The sequence below is a fragment of the Calidris pugnax genome, unplaced genomic scaffold, assembly GCF_001431845.1.
Source record: "Calidris pugnax isolate Ruff unplaced genomic scaffold, ASM143184v1 scaffold219, whole genome shotgun sequence".
NCBI classification, from domain to species: domain Eukaryota; kingdom Metazoa; phylum Chordata; class Aves; order Charadriiformes; family Scolopacidae; genus Calidris; species Calidris pugnax.
The window spans coordinates 8,128,439-8,136,238 of NW_015094507.1; positions in this window are offsets into that span (position 1 = coordinate 8,128,439).

The window sequence follows — 7,800 nt, forward strand, 5'->3', positions numbered from 1 at the left end:
GGGGGGGGGGGGGGGGGGAAGAATAAAATAAAATGCACAGAAAGAAGAAACAAAAGGTACGTGGTGGCAGAACTGGAGCAGAAGACAAAATTGGTTGCTCAAGGGGTTTATCAGAAGATAAAAGAGCAACAATGACACAGCCATCGTGGACAGACCATAAATAAATTGCTTAATGGAAGAGAACAAGTAGCAAAGAAATAAAAATGACAGACATAATTTGGGTTCTTTTTTTAGTGTTATGTTGTGAACAGCAATTATTAAACACTAGATATCATTAAGGGATTATGTAATCTCCCGTTAAATTGGGATTAAACAAGCAGGAGGCATTTTAAAAAGATATTTAGTCGATAAAATCCTCCTCCTTTGCATGTGGCATGGGTGAACTCAACACTCAGGTGGATGCTGACATACCCTCACCTGTCTGATGGAGGCACAGACTAATGGAGACTCGGCTTCAGAATGTGTGGTGGGTCCTGAGTGCACAAAGAGGTACCAACGGCCCCTGTTCCGTTGGGAAGTGCATCCTCCAGGATGCTGGGACCATCTCGGCTTGGATGCAGCTGCCACCCCTGAAGCACATCCGCGCTTGCTTCACCTGGTGGCCGTGAGCCCTCGGACTGCAACAGGGATGCAGACAGAAACGTGGGCTCTGTGGTGGGCTGTCTCGGTCTCCCCAGCCCACGGATCATCCCAGGGAGTGAGGGGTCAACACCAGCTGCAGAGCGTGGTGCAGAAACCCCTGTCTGGCAGGCAGTCCAGCAGATACAGCTCTCTACAGGCTGCTAGCTCGAGGTACCCCCAGCAGTGTAGGGTTATGTCAGCAGCCAGAGCCCCAAAACCCGGCATTTGCACAGACTAGAGCAGTTCCAAGAGGAGATCCCGAGGCAGAGCCTCACCGCAGCCTCTGCAGCCCAGCTCTGCAGCAGCAAAAGATCTGACAAATTCGACTCGAGCTCCATCAAGTGTCTGCTCTGTCTCCTCAGCTGCAGGCCAGAAAGAGTTTTTACTCTCTCATTCTCTTTTGCAGGTGGCAGCACTAAACACCAGGAGAGGACTCACAAGCACAGGTGGAGGGCAGCAACGGCAGTCTCTCTTTTTGGGGCCACTCAGCCCCTTTTTCCCTCTCCTCTCCACTCCTGACTACTTTTCCCACTTGAACGGTTCTCAGGGTCACCAGCCTGCCCGTGGCAGACTTCTCACACACCCCGTGTGCCTGCAGCTGGGATGGACCTTGCTGATTCCCAAACTGCTTCTTGAGTACATCACCAGCCCTCGGCAGACGTTCGTGTCCCCATCTGTCCTTTGAGCCGCTTGGAAGGGTGCAGATCCAACTGCAATGAGCTGGGGTAGGTTCAAGTGCTTAAAAAGGAGGTTCCTGGCAACTCAAGAACCTGGCTTTTTGACAGCACGTGTCCCGGGAACGCTCCTGTGAGCGACTTGGCTGTCAGCTCTGAGGGCTTAACGAGGGTCTGGCACCACACCACCAGGCACCTGTGGAGGAGCAGGCAGGGGATGGGAGCCCCATCCCCATCCCAGCTGCTCCTGGAAGAGGACACATGGACAAGCCCCAGGAAATGGGGACTGGGGTACAGAGCAGACCCTGGGAGGATGGAGCTCCCCATCCCACTCCTGTTGGAGAGACAATTACTGAACTGTGCAGCCCATGCTTTTCCTGGGGGCATTGCTGTGCTGGGAGCAGATGTGTTTCCTCTCCTTGCCCCCCAACCTGACCCCTTTGCCTGCAGAATGGGTTCTGCCGCCTTAATCATCGCTTGCATTCCCCGACTGCCACCAGCCCCTGACAGCAGCATCAGCAACAACCTCTGAAGAAAACTGCATGCATCCTATTTCTTCAAAATTCTTACTTTTAAAGTATTGGCAAGCTCTGGGCAGTTGCTCCAGCCGCCTTCCTTTTGGCAGCTGGAAACATCTGAGTACAGACAGGAGCAGGCACCAAGCGTCTCTTACCAAACGGGGCTGAATATTCCCCTCCTTATGTTTCTTTTTCTGATGGGTCAATAGCTTCTCCTTCAGACACAGGGCAGCTGAGGGCCCCTTGCAGACAGGTTGTTTCCTCTTTCCATCCCCCCCATTTTAATGCCCTTGATGACAGAGTGTTTGTTATTGCAGAACCGGTGACATTTTAACACAGCTTCATGGCAGCATCGCTCCCAGACAAGCGAGATTGCACTCCCTTCGGTGCAATTTTACACCGTGTTTGAGCCACTTCCACTCCTCTGCAAGCCATTTTCTGCACCACAGTGTTAAAGCCTCAGAACAGGGCTCCTTGGGGCCACCCCAATGGCTCCCGTGGAGCAGGCATCCGCACTCCGTGCCGTGTTATCACAGCTTGACTCTGCACTTCTCTACGAGCCAGAAATAACTCCAGCAAACTGCTCCAGTCCAACCTCAGGAGAAAGCAGGGCTCAGTCCCAGGGCTGGCATTCCAAAGGAGCTGTAGCACTGCTCCCTCGTGCCAAGCAAACGGTGTAGGCTGAATTTTCCCAGCTGCATTTTTGGCAAGGCCAAAACCAGCTTGTGAGCATTGCCAGCAGGAGAGGCAGCCAGCGCGGCCCCGTGTAGGGACATGGGGGGCCGTCAAGCAGCCCAATCTGGGGGCTGCCCTCCCTCACTGCACCCCAGAGATGCTCCCAAATGGGACAGGTGTTGCCCATCAAGACAGCATCATTTGCTGGCCAGCAGGATTTCTGGCAGTAATTCAGTAGTGATTAATTAGAAGAAAACATTAGGATATCTCCTTTGCTTCCATATACTTTGTTGTCTGTACCCCAGCGCCTGACAGGAGGAGTTTCAGTGCCAATGATTCACCTTTGGATGAATCAGGGGTAGAAAGCAGCAACTCAGCCCTTGTCCTGTCCCCCCTGCTCTTGCAGGAAGAGCCCAGCTCTGGGAGAAACTGAATATACCTGGAACTTCCCAGGCAGCTCCTGCGGGTCTCTCTCTGGAGGTGTCTCTGATGGAGATCTCTAAGGTCACACGGAAAGCTTACCACCCTACATTCCAGGGACTTTCAAGCCATGCTTGGATGCCTCTTTGATTTTTGAAACCTTCCATTGGCTTGCCACATCTCTGCAGCTTGCAAAATCCAGGGGTCTGAAGGTCTCCAGAGGACCCTGCAAGAGCAGGGTAGAGCCAGCCCTCACAGCTGGAGCAAGGCTGACTTCATGCTCCCTGCACCTGGGAGCTGTTATTGGAAGCATTGGTGCCTTCTGCCATGAGCAGGTCCCACTGGGGCAAACCAAAGGGGCTCTTGTGGCTGCGGCCACCGTGGCCATCACCCCGGGTTCAGGCTGAACAAAAATCCTGCTGGAACACCCCACCATCATCCACGTCAGCTCCCAGTGCTGGCACAACCAGTGACACCTATAAGGAGGTGTTTATTAGAAGGCTGCTGGCAAAATAGCCTCCCAACACACATGGGAGCAATTACTTCTGTGTTTTTCCCTCCAATTTTAATAGTCCTTATAATCTACATAAATTTCATTAGCTGCATTTATATGGTCACTAAACTGCTTGATACAGTATTATATTCACAGCGGGAAATTATTTGCCATTCTGGTGAAAATGAGCATTTCCTAGTTTTGTCAGTGCAGAGAATTACATTATCAGGGAAATAATAACCAGCTGAACTGAAGAAGGGTTTGATTCATGGTAATTACTGATTATATGCAGATTACTTTATGGCTTTAATTCTTTGGTCTCCCACTGTTTGCTTGCTAAACCTCTAAAAACAAAAACAAAAAAAAAAGAAAAATGGTGGGGAGTGAGCGTATGAGCATCTTGTTTGTAAGGTAAATTACAGAACCTAATTTGTTGATTACATGAAAGGAAGCAGAGCTCTGCACAGACCGGGGTGGCAGTGGGAAGGAGCCAGCAGCGAGCCACGCTCACCTCCACCCCTGTGCTGCTCTCCCACTTCACACCCTCGTGACTGCAGCCCTCACCTGAGCTCGTGGCTGCTTTTAAGGGGGCTGGCCCCAGTAAAACACCTGTGGGCACAGGTGAGGACATGTGAAGGTGGCTCCTTGCTCCTCCAGCTCACAGCACCCCCCAGTCTGCCCCTTCTCTGCTTTCACCCCAGTTCACCAGACGGAGGTAAGTGGATGTATTGATTCGTTTGTGCTCAAAATGTCCCTAAAGACACTTCTTCTAGTTAAGTGCAACAAAAGGGCTCTTGCAAACCTTCAGTCTTAGCCAGCACCGTGCTTTAAAACCTTAGAAGCTGGATAGCAAACTGCAGCCTGCCTTTGACAGAAAGCTGCCCAAAAATAGAGCGGCGCATCGCCACCGCTTCTCAGCCAGTCAAGCCTTTCCAAAACAGCTCTTCTCTTCATTTCCTACAGCAAACCTTCAGCAGACTCACAATCCCCAGAGATGAAAGGGTCCTTTTGATCATATGTATTATTCTTAGCATTGCTGGAGAGAAATGGCAGCCCCTGCTCTCTCTGTGGAGGAGAGATGGGGAGTGGGGCCACGCTCCTGCCACCCCCAGCTGCCTCCCTGCCTGGGCAGCGTGGCCATCCCCGCTGTGCCCGGACAGTGCCACAACTGCTGGCTGCATTTATTTTTAAAATACATATCTATGCTTCCTTCAGTGAAAAAGTGGGTTCTGCATCCAAAAATCTCTCCCCACTTGGGAGGGGGCTCAGAAGCGTGGCTGGCTGCTGGGGGCTGCGCAGGGCTCCGTGCGCTCCTCTGCGCCGGCTGGGATCTCCCAGCTGTGAGCTCTTTATCCAGCAGATGAAAGGGAGAGTAGAAAGGGAAAGTAATTGCCAGCACAAATGACAGCCCTCTGCGCCAGCCCTGCCTGCCCCGGGGAAGGTGGCACAGAGGAATGGGGGGAGCACCCACTAAATGGGGTTCAGCACCCACTGAACCCATCAAGGATGGTCCAGAGCAGCACTCGCAGCCCCTGTGAGCACTGGCACAGCACAGGGATGCAGCCAGGCTCCGGGATGGAGGGTTGGCACCACCAGCACACCCATGGGAGCCTCCAGAAAAGCACCTTGTCCCCTTGGTCGGCACCAGCCATGATGGCTCCCACAGCCTGACCATGGGGCAATGCTGTTCCTTCCACCCACATTATTGCCCTCACTAGTAAACATCCCCCACCCAGGTGCATAATCAGATCCTCGGCTGTTCCCGAGTGCCCTAGCAGATGAAATGCCCTGACTCTGTGCCCCACTCACTGTAATGAGCAGCCCCACTCATGGGACAGCTTCTTCAGAAGTGGTCCCCACTCCTGACATGATGTTAACAGGGATGTTTTAGCCTTGGAGAGCTGAAGGTGGCCAGGTGGCCCCACCAGCAGGCTTTTGTCTGCCTGTGCAGGATGGCCACCCTCTGTATTTCTGAACATCTCCCTTTGCAGGTCACAAGCCTTTAGGAGAACGACACACGCCACTTTGTGCTGACCAGTAAGAGTTACTCATCTTGACATTTACCCCCTTATTTCTCTGCCTTCCTGTGGTGCAAGAATAATACTTAAAATGTAATGATAATGAAATAAATACAATTAAAAGAGAGCTGCCTTCCTTTGGGCTGCTTGCTATGGGAAGGCCGCTTCTTCCTGCTCTGCCCCAGCTGTTTCACCCACCTCCTCCATCAGACAGCATTTGATCAACCACAGCCAATTAGCAGAATGTGGATCATGAGTCGTTTCTGTGCCACTGGTGCCGGGAGACGGCGTGTGGGGCTCTGCTCTCTCTCTGAGCTGGCGGGCTCACCACCAGCCCCCTCGGGATGAGGGTGTCTCACCAGGCACCCAACAAATCCCCCATTCCCAGGCCTCAAGGGGTCCCCCCGGGTTCCTGCCGGGAGCAGCAGCCGTGGAGCCGGAGCCGGGCATCAGGAGGTGGCAGCATCTCCCCGCCATGCGGAGCCACAGCCGGGCACCGCTCCCCGCCGCCTCGCAGACACCTGAAGTGCTCTTTTCCAGAGAAAAGAAGCCATTTTTTTATTGCTTTTACTTTCAAGGCCCGCGTTTGGCATCTCATACTTTCTGTATACCATTTATTCCTATTTTTAGCTCTCCTTTTCTTTCCTTTTTTTTTGGGAAGGAGTTACAAGAGGTAGCCAAAAGGCAGCAAACCACCTGCAGCAGCTGGAGCAGCATCTCAGGGTCTCACCCAAGCTGTGCTGGTCACTCCCAGTCCCCAGTGAGGATGGGCATTGAAGGAGAGGGTCTCCCTGGGCGTGTCTGTCACCCACACTAGCTCTAACTCTTAGGTGATGCCAAGGCAAGGTGACCCCTTCCAGCTGTCATGCACCACATGGCAGTACTGCTCCCTGGGGCTTCGTAAAGGTGATTTTTTTCCCAAAGAGTTTCCCCGTGTTTTCCCCACCCAGCATGACCCTGGAATGCATTCTGGGGTTGCACCACCGATGCCACCACCACAGCCCATGGCCACTGCACTGAAACGCTGTGGGCCCCGGTGACAGAGGCTTTAACATTGGCCTCTTCATTTGCACAAAGATGGCAGAGTGGCTCATATCCTCCTAGATATAAGAGCTGGCAGGGGCTGTCCGTGGGTTTCAGCCTCCATGCACACCAAGAAGCTAAAGCAGGCGCTTGGTGTGATACTTCTGTGCCCTGGCACCTCCTCAGGTGACAAGGGTGAGCAAACCTGCCCAGAGAGGACAAGTGGCTCTGCGGGGTATCTCTGGGGAGCACCCCCTGCCACTGTTAGCACTCACGGGCACCAGCGCTGGGCTCGGACATCTCACCCCTGTGGCAGTTTGTCTGCTCCTGGCAATTTGTCGGGTCAGGCAGCATCAGTGATCCCACACCAAGCCCCCTGGGGCTACCTCCCGGGATGAAGCCCTGCCCCAGGGCAGAGCCAGCCCTCTCCCCAGGGCAGCTGGTGGGTTCAGAACTCGCTTCCCAGTGCGCATCTTTGCTAGGTACTGAGCGTTATATATTACATACATATGCTGTGCACACTTGCATGCTCCCGCCAACACACGAGTTGTTTTACAGTGTGCTGGAGTGTTACCATCACAGAAGTGTTTGTACTGGGAGGGAAAACTGGATCCCGGCCCCCGCTGCATCAGGCACAACACAGCTACAGAAAAAAAATAGTCCTGCCTGGAGCTGGCCAAAGCTGAGCTCCTAGATCCTGGTTTCAACGGATAAATAGAGGAGCTGATGATGTGACAAGCTGAGTGATGGCATCTCCCAGTACTTTCAGAGGAGCACTCTGGGAAAAGGCTTTCACTGTTCTGTGAAAACGCTGGAAAGCAGGAAAGCACAGTTTAGCTGAAAGCATTTGCAGTAGTCAAGAAAAAGCTAACGTCTACTGATAAATTTTTGTCTCATCTGTAAGCATGAGACATTGCAAGAAAAGCTAGCTTTTTACTCAGATCTTAGAGGATAGGGGGGCTGCCAGAGGGGTATTTTCCAAGAGCATCACTCAGGTTAAAAGGCCGAGCATCCTCCAGGCAAACTTACCAAGAAATCCCTGTGCTTTTCCCTGTTGCTGCTGTACCCATCTCAACATACACCTGGAGCTGGGGGGGAGCAGCCCCCCTCTCCTGGGAAGGAGAGGAGGGCGACACCACTGAGACCCCTCTGTGCCTGACTCACAGGACAAGTCCTAACCCCCATCCAGGCGAAGCTGCTGGTCCACGGGGCCACTTCGCAGAGCTGGGGAAAGGCTATTTCATAAAAAGAAAGGGGTGAGTATGTATAAATTCAGAGCCCGCTGCCCCACAAGACCACCCATGTGTGTTGGGGAGCGGTGGGGGTGTTGCTGCCTGATTTGTGCCTGTCCTGCCCCT